The sequence below is a fragment of the Triticum urartu genome, chromosome 1 (assembly GCF_003073215.2).
Source record: "Triticum urartu cultivar G1812 chromosome 1, Tu2.1, whole genome shotgun sequence".
In the NCBI taxonomy this organism is placed as follows: Eukaryota; Viridiplantae; Streptophyta; class Magnoliopsida; order Poales; family Poaceae; genus Triticum; species Triticum urartu.
The window spans coordinates 53,276,127-53,295,379 of record NC_053022.1 but is presented as its reverse complement, the minus strand read 5'-3'; positions in this window follow the sequence as shown (position 1 = coordinate 53,295,379).

The window sequence follows — 19,253 nt, the reverse complement described above, 5'->3', positions numbered from 1 at the left end:
CATATACCAGGGGTATACCCTTCCCAAGGACAAGCAGAGCATGATATCCAAGACAGTATATAATGTAGAAAACTCCTTAGGTAGGGGAGAGAAATTTCATGACATTACCCGTACATCGGGGTTCGGATAATTGAGCAGGAAACATTTAGCATTGGGCTTCAAATGGTCTTGTTGAAAATTGAAGTACCATAGGCATGCTCCGAGAAAGCATTGACATGGTCATCAGGTGAAGATCAGACCTTGGAAACACAAAGGATCCATCAGGAATAACTTGTAGAATAAGTCTTACAATTTCCTCATGGAAGAATGGATAACCTTGCTGAAAAGGAATCTATAACAATATGGCCAACCGGCCAGGTGTGCTAGGCACGACACCACCTTACCGGGTCACATAAGACCAATGTTATAACTCTTGGAAATATGTTCCAACCATCATATCTGACCGAGATTCAGATCTGATTGGTGTCAGGTTAAACAGGAGGCCCGAGGAGAAAAGGTGCGACACAAATTGTCAATATGACATTGTAAGATTCTCGGGAATTGAACTGTGGAAGCAAGTTCCGAATCATGAGTTCATTATTAAATCAAGGATAGAATGAGGTGGCTGATGAACTCAGCGACAATTCATCGAGATTTCCAAAAGATGGATTTCCACAATTATGTGAACAAGGAAATATCATTTGTCGGATCACTGATATAATGATGTATGCTCGAGGGAAACATGCTCAACTGAGCAATGATAGAAGGGTGCACCCAGGAATCTGGACTAGGTAGCACGATCAATGTTTGAATGATGATTCAATAAGCAATAGAATTCTAATGAAATTGTAGACCAATAACTTCAAAGCAATAGGGTTGCTAGAAGTTTAGAATTTACACATCACAGACCATTTGTCGGTATTCCGGTTAGAAACAACACGGAGACCAAGAAATGAACACAAATGGCGAGAGATATTACTATACCAATAATTCTCAAGAGGTGGTAAAATTACCACGACATTCTTGACACAAAAGGTGGTAATATTCCAAGGTAAAGAAGGACAAATGCTGGATAGCAAGGAACTCAAGGTATACACAAAACATGAACAAGTTTGTGTTGGAGGGAAGGCAATAAAGTGGCCGATGATAACACAAATCATCGGGGCAAGGATGGTATTTCTCATCATGAATTCAGTAGATACCCTTGAAGAGCTAGAATGCTTATGATTAAAATTAGCACGATAATGATGTATCCGTTCAGGCTAGGGCAGACATGGAGTATTAAACTTGTAAGCGATGAAGATCTCTAATCCTCGTTGAATCGCAGTGCAGACTCGATTCCGTTATCGGTATCCTTGAGTGTTTCATAACTCAAGGCCCGTGAAAAATTGGAGTCCGTGAGAATATAATACCTGATGAAGAACTCATAAGAGGTTATGCAGTTCCATGATAATCTCGAGATACCAGGGGGGTAATGCTCGACGACAGATCAAAGTAGAGATTGGACTAGGGTATTGCTCTGCAGAAGACAAATGCTTAAACTTGCACGAGAAATGTTATTTAAAGGAGAACATGGTCAGAACCACGATTGCAAAAGGCCAGATCCCAGATATAATATGAACTTATACCAAGGGAGTAATTAATTTAAGAGAAGCTTTAATGATAAGATCTACATCGTGTCCATGGGCATGAACACAAAGTTCAAGGTCGACTCCCACTTCTCCAATGCATAACCTTTCATTCACTTCTCGCGTTCGATGAAGTTGCAGTGTTGAAATTTTATCTGGCGAAGCACCAGAAGAGTATGACTCGTGAAAACTTCCGGGTTCACACGGTTTAGAGAAGGCATATGTTCAACCCATAGGGGCTTCTTAGAAACATATACCACAAGTTTCAAGAGTAACTAACACAAGTCCGAAAACAGAGCATGGTTGACAAAGCAGAGGATACAATTTACCAAAGGCATTATGTCCCCGTGGAAAGGCTCACAAGGTTATTGAATATGAAGGACGGGGTCAGATGAAATCCAACAATGGATCGAGCAATCCACAACGGAGCTGATGTGAGTATCGGTACTCAATCAGACGAAGAAAGAATGCACGGTTATCATTTTATAGAACATCTGAATAATTCGAGGTTTAGATACCAAAGGAATTATGATGTCCAAAACAAGGGATCAGAAGTAGACGCTCTGATCAAGAATGGATCAATTGAATATACCAGAGGCACAATCGACGACAGATAATTTGGTCGAGAACCAGCTCATGTTCAAAATGACGTCTGAGCCGGAAAGATAATCCTAGGACTCGACTGATGATTGTGAACATTCGCACTCATATTGAATCAACAGACTCAAAATGATAATGACAAGGGATGCCATTAAGATTACGAGACTTATGGGATTAACCATAATGCAAGCAAGCAAGAATTTCAGGAGCAATAGGTTGCTGAGGATCTTCGGAAGACCGAATGGTATTTCGAAGAATTTTGTGAACTGCATGAATATCTGGGGATGAGCGGATACTCGATATCTTATAATAACAAGATCGACTGGGAATAAAATTAAGCACGACAGGTCTAAATACTTGTCCATAGGGATATTTCGGTGGTAGGGAATTGCAAAAGCAACGGCATAAGGTTTCGGGAGAACATTAGAGAGTATTGTCAGAATCTTCTGTTGAAGCAGTCGATCATCTGGCCTGAATGGGGCTCTCCCGGAGGAAGTATTTTCGAGAACCTAAAGTTAGATTTTAGTCAAATCATTTAACCCGAATAGAAGAGAGATCAGAGTCCCAGAGTAAGGATCGAGGAGTAAAAGATCCTAATACCACCCAATGGCGACGTGTGCCCGTAAGGCACACAGCCATGTTAGTAAAAGTTTTGCAATGTCTAGACTCGACTTCGGCCAAGGAGTGTGGAAGGGGGATTCCTACAGGCAGTCGGCTCTGATACCAACTTGTGACGCCCCCGATTTGACCGTACACTAATCATGCACGCAAATGTGTACGATCAAGATCAAGGACTCACGGGAAGATATCACAACACAACTCTACAAATAAAATAAGTCATACAAGCATCATATTACAAGCCAGGGGCCCCGAGAGCTCGAATACAAGAACTCGATCATAGACGAGTCAGCGGAAGCAACAATATCTGAGTACAGACATAAGTTAAACAAGTTTGCCTTAAGAAGGCTAGCACAAACTGAGATACAAATCGAAAGAGGCGCAGGCCTCCTGCCTGGGATCCTCCTAACTACTCCTGGTCGTCGTCAGCGGGCATCACGTAGTAGTAGGCACCTCCGGTGTAGTAGGAGTCGTCGTCGAAGGTGGCGTCTGGCTCCTGGGCTCCAACATCTGGTTGCGACAACCAGGTAGAAGGGATAGGGGGAAAAGAGGGAGAAAGCAACCGTGAGTACTCATCCAAAGTACTCGCAAGCAAGGAGCTACACTACATATGTATGCATTGGTATCAATTGGAATAAGGATATTGTATGTGGACTGAACTGCAGAAAGCCGGAATAAGGGGGGATAGCTAGTCCTTTCGAAGACTAAGCTTCTGGCAGCCTCCGTCTTGCAGCATGTAGAAGAGAGTAGACTGAAGTCCTCCAAGTAGCATCGCATAGCATAACCCTAACCGATGATCCTCCCCTCGTCGCCCTGTGAGAGAGCAATCACCGGTTGTAACTGGCACTTGGAAGGGTGTGTTTTATTAAGTATCCGGTTCTAGTTGTCATAAGGTCAAGGTACAACTCCAAGTCGTCCTGTTACCGAAGATCACGGCTATTCGACTAGATTAACTTCCCTGCAGGGGTGCACCACATAACCCAACACGCTCGATCCCATTTGGCCGGACACACTTTCCTGGGTCATGCCCGGCCTCGGAAGATCAACACGTCGCAGCCCCACCTAGACCAACAGAGAGGTCAGCACGCCGGTCTAAACCTAAGCGCCCAGGTGTCTGGGCCCATCGCCCTTAGCACACCTGCACGTTGCGTGGGCGGCCGGAAGCAGACCTAGCCTAGTGGTGTTCCAGTCCAATCCAGCACGCGCCGCTCCGTTGCTGACGTCACGAAGGCTTCGGCTGATACCACGACGTCGAGTGCCCATAACTGTCCCCGCGTAGATGGTTAGTGCGTATAGGCCAGTAGCCAGACTCAGATCAAATACCAAGATCTCGTTAAACGTGTTAAGTATCTGCGAACGCCGACCAGGGCCAGGCCCACCTCTCTCCTAGGTGGTCGGAACCTGCCTTGTCGCTCCGCCTCAAAGATCCACTCGCGGGTGCTCCTACGAGCCGACCCGTCTTTAATCACCACATGTATCATGTATAAAGTAAATAGTATATACCCGTGATCACCTCCCGAGTGATCACGGCCCGATAGTATAGCACAACAGAGGGACAAGAATGTAGGGCCACAGATGGAAATACTAGCATCCTATACTAAGCAAGTAGGATTGCAGGTAAAGGTATCAACAGTAGTAGCAAGGACAGGCTATGCATCAGGATAGGAATAACGAAAACAGTAACATGCTACACTACTCTAATGCAAGCAGTATAGAGGAGAGTAGGCGATATCTGGTGATCAAGGGGGGGGGGCTTGCCTGGTTGCTCTGGCAAGAGAGAGGGATCGTCAACTCCGTAGTCGTACTGGGTAGCAGCGGCGTCGGTCTCGGTGTCTAGCGAGAGAAGAGGGGGAAGAAACAATAAATATTTAAGCAAACAGATGCATAGCGATGCATGACATGACAAGTATCGGTGCTAGGGGTGCCCTAATGCGGTATGAGGTGATACCGGTGAAGGGGGGAAACATCCGGGAAAGAATCCCCGGTGTTTCGCGTTTTCGGGTAGAGGAGCCGGAGGGGGAAAGTTGCGAGTTTGCTATGCTAGGGATGCGTGGCGGACGAACGGGCTGCGTATCCGGGTTCGTCTCGTCGTTCTGAGCAACTTTCATGTTAAAAATAATTTAATCCGAGTTACGGATTAAAAGTTATGATTTTCTAAGGATTTTATTAATTTCTGGAATTTAATTAATTATTTAATTTAATTCAAAAATTTATTAATGACATCAGCATGATGTCATGCTGACGTCAGCAGTCAACAGAGTTGGCTGGTCAACCTGACCAGTGGGTCCCACTGGTCAGTGAAGCATATTAATTAAACAGGTTAATTAAACTAATCACAATTAATTAGGGGGGGTGGGCCCCACTGTCATACTAATTATTTAGCTAATTAACAGTAGTTAATTAAGTTAATTAATCTTTAGGTTAATTAATCTTAATTGGTTAATTTAATAATAATTAATTAAGTTAATTAATTAGTTAATTAATTAATTAATTAATTTCATTTTTTTTATTAAACCGTTCTGGGGCTAGGCCCACTTGTCATTGGCCCACAGGGGCTTATCGGGCGCCGGATGCAGGGCACAGCCCGAACGGGCGATGGAGCCCCCAGGGTGTTGGCGCGGGCGTCCGATGCCGGGCGCCAGAGCAGGGGGATGCCGGTGGTAGGGGGTCGCGGTCGCTGGGCCAAGTACACGCGGCTGGGCGCATCCACGGCATGGCAAGAGGCGGCCAAGGCGGGCGGGCAGAGAGGAGGCCGCGTCCCGGGGCGGCAACAAGTGCGGGCGGGCGGAACGGGGCGAGGCACGACGCGGCGAGCAGAAGGCGGGCCCGGCGCGCTAGCAGCGAGCGGAGGCGGAGCGAAACGGCGACGTGGGCGAGCGCGCGCGGGCGTAGTGCAGCAGCAGTAGTCCGCGGGAGCGGGCGCGCGATGGCGCTGCAGGGGCAGGGGCGGTGCCGGGGGCGCGCGCGCGGGGTCGAGCGGGCTCGGCCGGGGCCGTGATGGCCACGAGCAGGAGCCCGGGCGGCGGCGACTGCGCTAGCGGCAGAGATGGCGAGCACGGCGGGGAGGGAAAAAGAGGCCGGGGTTGGCCTCACCGTGATTCGTTGGGAACGGGGCAGCGGGGGTCGGGGTGGTGGTCGGAGACGTCGGCGTCAACGTAGACGAAGCAGACAGGCGAGGGAGCGCTCCGGGGAGGCCGGAGTCGATGGCGGCGTGCGGCGGCCCGAGGTGGAAGCCGAGCACGAAGCGGCGTCGTTGGGGCGGCCCCCCTCCCGATCCAGCGGAATCGGGCAGAGGAGCGCGGAGGAGCGCGTCGTCTGGGACGGTGGCCGATAACGGGGCTCGAGGCGGCGGCGGCGTCCGGCGAGGGCCACGGGCGACGAAGGTGGGGCGGGCGTGAGCACCCCGATCCCGATCTGGATCGGGGGAGGGAGGAGAGAGACGTGGGAGAGAGTGGGGGGATCGTGCGGGGTGAGTGGGGGGGGTGTGCGCTAGGGTTCCGGTAGGTGGATGGATAAGGGAGCGGGGGTGGACTGGCCGGTTGGCCCTTGCCGGGTTGGGCCGGCCTGGTGGTGTGGCCGACTGGGCCAGCTGGGCCACTTGGCCCAGCGGAACAGGGGGGTTCTGTTCCCCCCCCTCTTTTTTTGTTTGTTTGTTTGTTTTCTTTTACTTTTTTTTGTTTTAATTTTATTTCCTAATTTGTTTTAGTTTGGTAAAATATCCAATTAGCACCTAACACAGTAACATTAATTATACCACTGCCACAACAACTTTGGCACCTAGCTAAATAGCTTAGTATTTTGTAAAATATATTAGGAGTATAACTAATTGTTTTTGCTGTTGTTTTAATCACCTTAGGGTATTTAATTATTTTATAAAGATGTTGTTTCTCCATCAATAATATCCATGATTTATTTGTCACATTAAGAACATTTTAGTTTTGACTTTCGATAACTTTAATTGTTAGACTTGACTTTAAATTTGAAATTGAACGAGATTTGAATCATCGCAAGATTAACAACAGTAATCGTGGTGACGTGGCATCATTAGCAGAGGTTTACTGTAGCGTAACTATCCGGGCGTCACAAGACATCTGTTCTTCACCTCTAAATTTTCAATGCCGAGGCCCCCTTGGTCTTTCGGCCTACAAATGATATCCCATTTAGCGAGTCTATACTTTCATTTTAGTTCATCGCTCTGCTAGAAGAAGCGCGATCGATAGAAGTCAAACCTTTTTCGGACTCCAACTGGTACCTCAAAAAAGGACAAGAGAAACATAGTCATACTTGTGAGAACGGAGTTAATGGGAATTAGTCGGCCTCCGTATGACATAAGCTTGCCCTTTCAGCAACTTAGTTTTTTCTCAAATCGATCATCAATTCACTTCCATTCTTTGTTAGAAAGCTTGCGATGGTGGATTGGTATACCCAAGTACGTGAAGGGTAAAGACTCCAATTCGCACCCGAACAATTGTTTGTAAGCTTCTTGTTCGTCTTTAGCTCTTCCAAAGCAGAACAATTCGCTTTTTATGGAAGTTAATCTTTAACCCGGTCAATTGTTCGAACAACCATAACACTAGCTTCATGTTCCTTGCTTTTGCCAAATCATGCTCCATGAAGATGATAGTATCATCAGCGTACTGTAGGATAGACACACCTCCGTCAACTAAACGCGGAACGAGGCCACCTACCTGGCCAGCATCCTTAGCCCTTCCTACTAGAATTGTCAACATGTCGACCACTATGTTGAACAGAATATGTGACATCGGATCTCCTTGCCTCAGACCCTTGTGTGTCTGGAAGTAATGACCTATGTCATCATTCACTTTGATTCCAACACTCCCTTTTTTCGTGAAAGAGTCTACCTGGTTTCTCCAGGACTGATCGAAACCTTTCATACACAAGGCCTGTTGAATAAATGGCCATTTGACCTTATCATACGCTTTCTCAAAATCCACTTAGAAAACTACCCCATCTAGTTTTTTTGTGTGGATTTCATGAAGCATTTCATGTAGGACCACAACCCCTTCTAGGATGTTTCTATCCGGCATGAAAGCAGTTTGAGACGGCTCTACCACATAATGCGCAATCTGCGTAAGCCTATTAGTCCCAACCTTGGTGAACATTTTGAAGCTGACATTAAGAAGACAGATCGGCCTGAACTGCTCAATTCACACAGTCTCTGTTTTCTTAGGAAACAAAGTGATCGTTCCAAAATTCAAGTGAAATAACTGCACCTGTCCAGAAAATAAATCATGGAACATCAGTAGCAAACCCCCCTTAATAATGTGCCAACACTTTTTATAAAACTCCGCCATAAAACCATCAGGTCCTGGAGCTTTATTATTCTTCATTTGTGAAATTGCTTCAAACACCTCTTTCTCCGAAAATGGGGCAGTCAAAATATCATTCTCAACCGCAGCAAGTTGAGGGACATCCTCAACGCTGGACTCATCCAAGGATACGAAATTATCCTCGGGAGGCCCAAACAGCTGCTTATAGTAATTGGTGATGTATAATTTTATGTTCTCATGTCGTAAAATCGTCCCCTCATCCCGCTCAAGCTAAAATATTCTCTTATTTCGATGCTTGCCATTCGCAATCATATGGAAGAATTGAGTGTTATCATCCCCTTGGACGATATTGCGAACCCTAACTCACAGTGCCCACTTCAATTCCTCCTCTTGAAGCAGTTCTTTCAGTCACATTTCCGCCTCCACTTTAGTTTCTGATAACCCATAAGTATAGGGGATCGCAACAGTTTTCGATAAGTAAGAGTGTCAAACCCAACGAGGAGCTAAAGGCAGAACAAATATTCCCTCAAGTTCTATCGACCACCGATACAACTCTACGCACGCTTGATGTTCGCTTTACCTAGAACAAGTATGAAACTAGAAGTACTTTGTAGGTGTTTTTGGATAGGTTTGCAAGATAATAAAGAGCATGTAAATAAAAGCTAGGGGTTGTTTAGGTAAAGACACAACTAAATTAGTTTTAGTAGAGAGCTTTTTGTCAAGAGAAAGTTATTTGTCCCTAGGCAATCGATAACTAGACCGGTAATCATTATTACAATTTTATTTGAGAGAGAGGCATAAGCTAACATACTTTCTCTACTTGGATCATATGCACTTATGATTGGAACTCTAGCAAGCATCCGCAACTACTAAAGATTCATTAAGGTAAAACCCAACCATAGCATTAAAGCATCAAGTCCCCTTTATCCCATACGCAAACAACCTACTTACTCGGGTCTGTGCTTCTGTCACTCACGCCACCCACCATAAGCAAATCATGAACATATTGCAAACCCTACAATGGGGATCCCTCACACTTGCGCGACACGGAGAGCACCATAGGACAGCACCAATAATAAAACATGCAACTCAAACCAATCTTGATCATCAAATAGCCATTAGGACAAAACGGATCTACTCAAACATCATAGGATAGCCATACATCATAGGGAAATAATATATAGCATTGAGCACCATGTTTAAGTAGAGATTACAGCGGGTAAGAGAGAGGTTACACTGCTGCATAGAGGGGGGGAGAGTTGGTGGTGAAGGTGGTGAAGTTGTTGGTGAAGATGATAGTGATGATGATGGCCCCCGGTGGCACTCCAGCGCCACCGGAAGCAAGGGAGAGAGGGCCCCCCCTTCTTCTTCTTCTTCCTTGACCTCATCCCTAGATGGGAGAAGGGTTTCCCCTCTGGTCCTTGGCCTCCATGGCGTGCGAGGGGCGAGAGTCCCTTCGAGATTGGATCTGTCTCTCTGTCTCTCTCTATTTCTGCGTTCTCAGATTCTACCCTTCACCGTTTCTTATATTCCCGGAGATCCGTAACTCCGATTGGGCTGAAATTTGAACACGATCTCTATCCGGATATTAGCTTTCTTGCGGCGAAAGAAGGGCATCAACCGCCCTACGGGGTGGCCACAAGGGTCAGGGGCGTGCCCCCTACCTCGCGGGCCCCTCGAGCATTATCTCGCGTTGGTTTCATTTCCCAAAAATCATATATATTCCAAAAAAATCTCCGTCCGTTTTTATCCCGTTTGGACTCCGTTTGATATGGATTTTCTGCGAAACAAAAAACATGCAACAAACAGGAACTGACACTGGGCACTGGATCAATATGTTAGTCCCAAAAATAGTATAAAAAGTTGCCAAAAATATATGAAAGTTGAATAATATTGGCATGGAACAATCAAAAATTATAGATACGACGGAGACGTATCAGCATCCCCAAGCTTAATTCCTGCTCGTCCTCGAGTAGGTAGATGATAAAAAGGATAATTTTTGATGTGGAATGCTACCTAGCATAATCTTGATCACATATCTAATCATGGCATAAATATTAAGACACGAGTGATTCAAGCCTACTAATAAAGCAATCATCTCTTTTCAAAATAACAAGGCCAAAGAAAGTTATCCCTACAAAATCATATGGTCTGGCTATGCTCCATCTTCACCACACAAAATATTCACATCATGCACAACCCCGATGACAAGCCAAGCAATTGTTTCATACTTTTGACGTTCTCAAACCTTTTCAACTTTCATGCAATACATGAGCTTGAGCCATGGACATAGCACTATAGGTGGAATAGAATGGTGGTTGTGGAGAAGACAAAAAGGAGGAGATAGTCTCACATCAACTAGGCGTATCAACGGGCTATGGAGATGCGCATCAATAGATATCAATGTGAGTGAGTAGGGATTGCCATGCAACGGATGCACTAAGAGCTATAAGTGTATGAAAGCTCAAACTAAAACTAAGTGGGTGTGCATCCAACTTGCTTTCTCACGAAGACCTCGGGCGTTTGAGGAAGCCCATCATTGGAATATACAAGCCAAGTTCTATAATGAAAATTCCCACTAGTATATGAAAGTGATAACTCAAGAGACTCTCTATATGAAGAACATGGTGCTACTCTGAAGCACAAGTGTGGTAAAAGGATAGTAACATTGCCCCTTCTCTCTTTTTCTCTCATTTTTTTGTGGGCTTCTTTGGCCTCTTTTTTATTTGGGCCTCTTTTATTTATTTTAAAAATCTGGAGTCTCATCCCGACTTGTGGGGGAATCATAGTCGCCATCATCCTTTCCTCACTGGGCAATGCTCTAATAATGATGATCATCACACTTTTATTTACTTACAACTCAATATTACAACTCGATACTAGAACAAAGATATGACTCTATATGAATGCCTCCGGCGGTGTACCGGGATGTGCAACGATCTAGCATAGTAATGACATCAAAAAACGGACAAGCCATGAAAACATCATGCTAGCTATCTTACGATCATGCAAAGCAATATGACAATGAATGCTCAAGTCATGTATATGATGATGATGGAAGTTGCATGGCAATATATCTCGGAATGGCTATGGAAATGCCATGATAGGTAGGTATGGTGGCTGTTTTGAGGAAGTTATATGGTGGGTTTATGGTACCGGCGAAAGTTACGCGGTACTAGAGAGGCTAGCAATGATGGAAGGGTGAGAGTGCGTATAATCCATGGACTCAACATTAGTCATAAAGAACTCACATACTTATTGCAAAAGTCTATTAGATATCGAAACAAAGTACTACGCGCATGCTCCTAGGGGGATAGATTGGTAGGAAAAGACCATCGCTCGTCCCCGACCGCCACTCATAAGGAAGACAATCAATAAATAAATTATGCTCCGACTTCATCACATAATAGTTCACCATACGTGCATGCTACGGGAATCACAAACTTCAACACAAGTATTTCTACAATCCACAACTACCCACTAGCATGACTCTAATATCACCATATTTATATCGCAAAACTATTGTAAGGAATCAAACATATCATATTCAGTGATCTACAAGTTTATGTAGGATTTTATGACTAACCATGTGAATGACCAGTTCCTGTCATCTCTCTAAATAGATATAAGTGAAGAAAGAGAGTTCAATTCTTTCTACAAAAGATATGCCCACGCTCTAACAAATATAAGTGAAGCAAAAGAGCATTCTACAAATGGCGGTCGTATATGTAAAGAGAAACAGGCAATCCAAGCTTCAAATGATATAAGTGAAGCACATGAAGCATTCTATAAAGCCATACTCAAAGAATATAAGTGAAGAGCAAAGAGCATTCTATAAATCAACCAAGGACTATCTCATACCAGCATGGTGCATAAAAGAAAAATAAAAACTAAATGCAAAAGACGCTCCAAGATTTGCACATATCACATGAATGAAACGAATCCGAAAACATACCGATATTTGTTGAAGAAAGAGGGGATGCCTTCCCAGCATCCCCAAGCTTAGACGCTTGAGTCTCCTTGAATATTTGCTTGGGGTGCCTCAGGCATCCCCAAGCTTGAGATCTTGCCTCTCTTCCTTCTTCTCACATCGAAACCTTCTCAATCATCGAACACTTCATCCACACAAAACTTCAACAGAAAACTCGGTAAGATCCGTTAGTATAATAAAGCAAATCACTATTCTAAGTACTGTTGCAAACCAATTCATATTTTTTTTGCATTGTGTATACTTTAATATAACTTTTTAGTGGCTTAATCCACTAATATAAATTGATAGTTTCATCAAAACAAGCAAACTATGCATCAAAAACAGAATCTGTCTAAAACAAAACAGTCTGTAATAATCTGAACATTCACCATACTTCTGATACTTGAAAATTTCTGCCAAAATTAGGAAAAATAAAAAATTGTATAGGAAGACAGTGCAAAAAGGATCAGAACCATTTGATGTTCCAGCAAAATATGTAAAATCGCGCACTACAGCCAAAGTTTCTGTCCTGCACCATACAAACCATCAAGCAAATGTAAACATCCTAAAGGCAAACCTTGGCACATTATTTTTATTTCTAAACTTTACAAAAGCACACAAAATAAATAAATGACTCTCTAAAACTTCCGGGTTTTTCTCCCTGGCAGCGCTTTCTTTAAAGCCATTAAACTAGGCATTTAGTGCTCAAGTAATGAATCCACCCGGATCCCAAGGTATATCAAAGCCAATTTTAATTAACAATGATTTAGCATTTAGTAGTGATCACAAAGTAACATATATCATGTAACAAAGAAGTCTAACTCTCTTCCTATGCATCGGCATGTCATAAAAGAACAATTCATGCACACATAGTAAAGGCCAATGCATAGTATAAATAGTTTCTTGCAATTTTATCATATTGGAAACATAGAGAGGTGGAGATATAGTTCCTCTCTCATAATAATTGCAAGTAGGAGCAGCAAGCACATGCATATTATATTCATCAAAATCATCATGTGCAATGGTATAAGGCAACCCATCAATATAATCCTTAATAAGCACAAACTTCCCCGATATAGTGTAGTTTGGAGAATTCAAAAAGATAATAGGACTATCATGCGTGGGTGCAATAGCAACAATTTCATGTTTAACATAAGGAACTATAGCAAGTTCATATCCATAAGCATAATTCATATTGGCATCTTGGCCACAAGCATCATCAAAAAGGGATATTTCAAAAGAATCCAAGGGATCATAACAGTCATCATAGCAATCATCCTTCGGTAAGCACGAAGGGGAATTAAACAATGCATGAGTTGAAGAGTTACTCTCATTAGAAGGTGGGCACGGGTGATCAATCCGCTCTTCCTCCTTTTGTTCTTTGCTCTCTTCCTCATCTTTTTCATCCAATGAGCTCACAGTTTCATCAGTTTCTTCTTCCATGGACTCCTGCAAAATATTAGTATCTTCTTGGACAGCGGAGACTTTCTCAATAAGTGCATTAATTTCGGAATTGTATTCATAATTCTCATAGCAATATTTAGGATAGCTAAATTTTCAGATCTATAAATAACATCATCAAAATCTTCAAACTCTTTACACATAGATTCAATTTCATAAGCACCCATAAAAGCAACAAATTCTTCTATTTGTTCCACATCATAGTAATCATATATACCATTAGCATAAGATGCTAAGGTTTTATTATCATTGAATTTGCATGAAAAGGGAAGGTGTGGAGCCTTCATCCTAGAGCAACAAGTATAATCATAACTCACGCATAATTGCCAAGCATACCACTTCAATATATGAATTTGATCCCATAATAGTTTCCCTTTTTGTGTCAAGCGATAATCCCTAAAGTATTCACGTTGATCTAACGTTACTCCCATTACATAATTAAATGGGGTTTTCTCAGGATTATTAAAGTAGTACATAATATCTTTCACATAACCAGCATCGAGGGTTTTAGGAGGTTCCCCATCTCCATGAGCAGAAAGTACACATAATTTTTTTGGTATTTCGTGTTCCATATCCATAACTAAAGATAGAGAACAACTAAGAACAACAAATAAAAATTACTTAGTGATAAAGCAAACAAGCACACACGAGAATATTCACCCCACGCTATTGCTCCCCGGCAACGGCGCCAGAAAAAGGTCTTGATAACCCACAAGTATAGGGGATCGCAACAGTTTTCGATAAGTAAGAGTGTCGAACCCAACGAGGAGCTAAAGGCAGAACAAATATTCCCTCAAGTTCTATCGACCACCGATACAACTCTACGCACGTTTGATGTTCGCTTTACCTAGAACAAGTATGAAACTAGAAGTACTTTGTAGGTGTTTTTGGATAGGTTTGCAAGATAATAAAGAGCATGTAAATAAAAGCTAGGGGCTGTTTAGGTAAAGACACAACTAAATTAGTTTTAGTAGAGAGCTTGTTGTCAAGAGAAAGTAATTTGTCCCTAGGCAATTGATAACTAGACCGGTAATCATTATTACAATTTTATTTGAGGGAGAGGCATAAGCTAACATACTTTCTCTACTTGGATCATATGCACTTATGATTGGAACTCTAGCAAGCATCCGCAACTACTAAAGATTCATTACGGTAAAAACCCAACCATAGCATTAAAGCGTCAAGTCCCCTTTATCCCGTACGCAAACAACCTACCTACTCGGGTATGTGCTTCTGTCACTCACGCCACCCACCATAAGCAAATCATGAACATATTGCAAACCCTACAACGGGGATCCCTCACGCTTGCGCGACACGGAGAGCACCATAGGACAGCACCAATAATAAAACATGCAACTCAAACCAATCTTGATCATCAAATAGCCATTAGGACAAAACGGATCTACTCAAACATCATAGGATAGCCATACATCATAGGGAAATAATATATAGCATTGAGCACCATGTTTAAGTAGAGATTACAGCGGGTAAGAGAGGGGTTACACCGCTGCATAGAGGGGGGAAGAATTGGTGGTGAAGGCGGTGAAGTTGTTGGTGATGATGATGGCCCTCGGTGGCACTCCGGCGCCACCGGAAGCAAGGGGGAGAGGGCCCCCCTTCTTCTTCTTCTTCTTCCTTGACCTCCTCCCTAGATGGGAGAAGGGTTTCCCCTCTGGTCCTTGGCCTCCATGGCGTGGGAGGGGCGAGAGCCCCTCCGAGATTGGATCTGTCTCTCTCTGTTTCTGCATTCTCAGATTCTACCCCTTTACCGTTTCTTATATTCCCGGAGATCCGTAACTCCGATTGGGATGAAATTTGAACGCGATCTTTATCCGGATATTAGCTTTCTTGCGGCGAAAGAAGGGCATCAACCGCCTTACGGGGTGGCCACAAGGGTCAGGGGCGCGCCTGCCCCCCTGGGGTGCGCCCCCTACCTTGTGGGCCCCTCGAGCATCGTCTCGCGTTGATTTCACTTCCCAAAAATCACATATATTCCAAAAAAAATCTCTGTCCGTTTTTATCCCATTTGGACTCCGTTTGATATGGATTTTCTGCGAAACAAAAAACATGCAACAAACAGGAACTGGCACTGGGCACTGGATCAATATGTTAGTCCGAAAAATAGTATAAAAAGTTGCCAAAAGTATATGAAAGTTGAATAATATTGGCATGGAACAATCAAAAATTATAGATACGACGGAGACGTATCAGTTTCCAGCTCCCTGGTATCTAGAATGGAGGACTCAGCTTTTAAATCTAGGGATTGAATAAGTATAAGGAGCCTTTTCTTTTCAACCTTATATATCCCACTCAAATGTTTGGCCCACCCACATAAGAATCTTCTTAGGTGCCTTATCTTATTCTGCCATCTTTCAACATTCGACCTCCCTGCTGAATCTTTAGCCCATTCTCTTGCTATCAGATCTAGGAACCCTTCTCTTTCAAACCACGCTAATTCAAAAGAAAAAGTATTTTTATTCCCCACATGCGTTGCCTCTTCAGAGTCAACCAACAATGGGGTGTGGTCAGAGATCGAGCGCGATAACGCTTGGACTGTTACCAGGTGAAACTTCTGCTCCCATTCGAAATGATGAATTAGTAACTTAGTTGGCTCATTCAATCACAAATATAGCCAGGCAAGATGATCTTTTGTACTTTGCTTCTGAATCTGGAACACTCTTGTTCTTGGAACAACTCAAGTAGGAAAGAGAAACAAAAAAGGCCTATTCTTTCTTGCGAAGAGTATCCTTATCTTTTCCTCTTCTAGCGTTTTTTTGCGAGGCTCTTTCTCGGTGTCAAAACCAGCGGATCTCGGGTAGGGGGTCCCGAACTGTGCGTCTAGGCCGGATGGTAACAGGAGGCAAGGGACACGAAGTTTTACCCAGGTTCGGGCCCTCTCAATGGAGGTAAAACCCTATGTCCTGCTTGATTAATATTGATGATATGGGTAGTACAAGAGTAGATCTACCACGAGATCGAGGAGGCTAAACCCTAGAAGCTAGCCTATGGTATGATTGTTGATGTGTACGTTATCCTACGGACTAAAACCCTCCGGTTTATATAGACACCGGAGAGGGTTTGGGTTACACAAAGTCAGTTACAATGGTAGGAGATCTTCATATCCGTATCGCCAAGCTTGCCTTCCACGCCAAGGAAAGTCCCTTCCGGACACGGGACGGAGTCTTCAATCTTGTATCTTCATAGTCCAGGAGTCCGGCTGAAGGTATAGTCCAGCTATCCGAACACCCCCTAATCGAGGACTCCCTCAGTAGCCCCCGAACCAGGCTTCAATGACGATGAGTCCGGCGCGCAGATTGTCTTCGGCATTGCAAGGCGGGTTCTCCTCCAAATTTCGTGTACCTGTCGAATAAAGTCCGGTTTCTTGTAGATGTTTGCGCTCCTTGGCTTCTATGCCCAATAATGGCCGCTTCCCACGTGTCAAACGAATATGAAAAGTCTGAGTGTTTTTACATTCACACCCCTAGCCGCGTAAATGAGCTGCCCTATTTAAGGGGACGAGGATTTAGATCCAATCCACACCTTCTCCCCTCCGCGAGTGTTCATCAGAGCGCATCCGACAAAGGTCCATTCCACCATGGCCATCCATCACAACTCCTCCCCTCGCCCTTCCAGCCCTAAGCCTGGATATTGGGAGAGATGTTCCATCCCGCATAGCGAGCTAGTGACGCTCCAGACCAAGGGATTTCTCCCCCGACCTATATGGTCCCAGTTCGAGCCGGTCTTGCCGTCTACAACGGCGGACTGCAATCAGAGAATGCCCCTAATCCCTCCAAAGGAGAGCGGGTGTGCCTCGTCCCTTACTTAATAAGGGGGCTCGGATTTCCAATCCATCCATTTCTCCGGGGGCTGGTGGAGTTCTACGGCCTCCAGCTACATCATCTCACGCCTGCCTCAGTATTGCATATCGCGGGCTTTGTAGCCCTCTGCGAGCTGTTCTTGGGTGTTGAAGCTCATTTCGGACTGTGGAAGGAGCTATTTTGCCTCGTGCCCCGTTCCAAGAAGGGGTCAATGTATCAAGTGGGCGAAGCCGAAGTGTGGCGCATTGCCGGGACCGGATATCTGTCCGGAACCCCAAAGAAGGCGTCCGAAGACTGGCCCTCGGAATGGTTTTATATAGAAGATGTCCCGCTGCCGGATCCTGTCCGGATCGACCTCCCTGAATTCAACAGTGCTCCCTTAAAGAAGCGCCTTAGCTGGCGCCCACGGAGCCCTCAGAGGGGAGGTGACAGGGACATCTTTTACCTGATGGGCCGAATACGATTGTTAGCCCATTCCGGACTAACCATGATCGGGGTTATGGCTGAATGCATTATGCGGGGGGTGCAGCCGTTTCAGTATAGAAGCCGCCCCATGTGGGACTTCAACGGGGAGGACGACGCCACCCGCTACGGCCGTAAGGGGCCGGATTCAGCTTCTGCTCTACTAAAGATCTTGTCCACTTTGTATAAGGGAGAAGAGGAGGAATTTCTCTGCGTCAACCCTCAGGGTGTGTCGTGGAATTGTCACGGCAGGTGTCCTTAGTGTCAGGACTTAGTCGCGAGGCCAACGCATCTGTGTGGTAGCTTGAGAGGGGTTGAGCGCGACGAGAGATGCGATGTTTACCCAGGTTCGGCCCTCACGGTGGAGGTAAAAGCCTACATCCTACTTCATTGATATTGATGATGATGACCATGGTTACAAGAGTGCTCTATCTTAAGAGCTATTGTCTAAACCTAACTTGTCCAACTTGTGGAACTTGTGAATCTTCTCTCCTTTTGGGGAGCCCTGCCCCTCCTTATATATGTTGAAGGGGCGGTTTACATGTGGAGTCCTATTAGGATTAGGACTAGTCTATCTCTAATACAAACCGGATACAAGTCCAGGTCTTAGCTCCTTGTAAGATAATGTTCCTCATGCCTTTCCTCTTAAACCGGCCCACCGTTAAACGTGAACCAGCCTTCTGGGCTTTGGGCCTTGTCATCCGTCGATCCCGCACGCCGGATCACCAGTGAGTCATAATGACCAGGTGGGTTGCTTGTAAACCGCCAGGTCAGGGCAGGTCGCCAGTAACTCGCCAAGTGTCAGCGGGGTCTTCAGATAAACCGCCAAGTCCGTCCGGGTTAACTTCCGGCCGGTTTACACCGCGGGGTATATCCCCGACATTAGCCCCCAAGTTTAGCTTGGATTTATTCATGGTAAACTTATGCTGCAAAATAAACACAAGAACAAATTTGACAGGTTATGCTCCGGGTTAAGAATTTTTGTAAACCGGTACCTGATCATCCTTAAGTCCTTGTTATTTCCTCCTTCTGGGAAATCCGGGTCAACAGACCAGCTTCATAATCAATTTGCCGATATTGGCTTCTCACCGAGAAATATTGTGAAGAATAACTCCTTTTACTCAGCTCCGCTGGTTTAAGAAATATGGGTCTGAAAATACTTATCTGATATTCAGCCGGTTTGAAGATGTAAAACTTGCCGGTTTAATTGAAGGAAATATGCCCTAGAGACAATAATAAAGTTATTATTTATTTCCTTATATCATGATAAATGTTTATTATTCATGCTAGAATTGTATTAACCGGAAACATAACACATGTGTGAATACATAGACAAACAAAGTGTCACTAGTATGCCTCTACTTGATTAGCTCGTTAATCCAAGATGGTTATGTTTCCTAACCATGAACAATGAGTTGTTATTTGA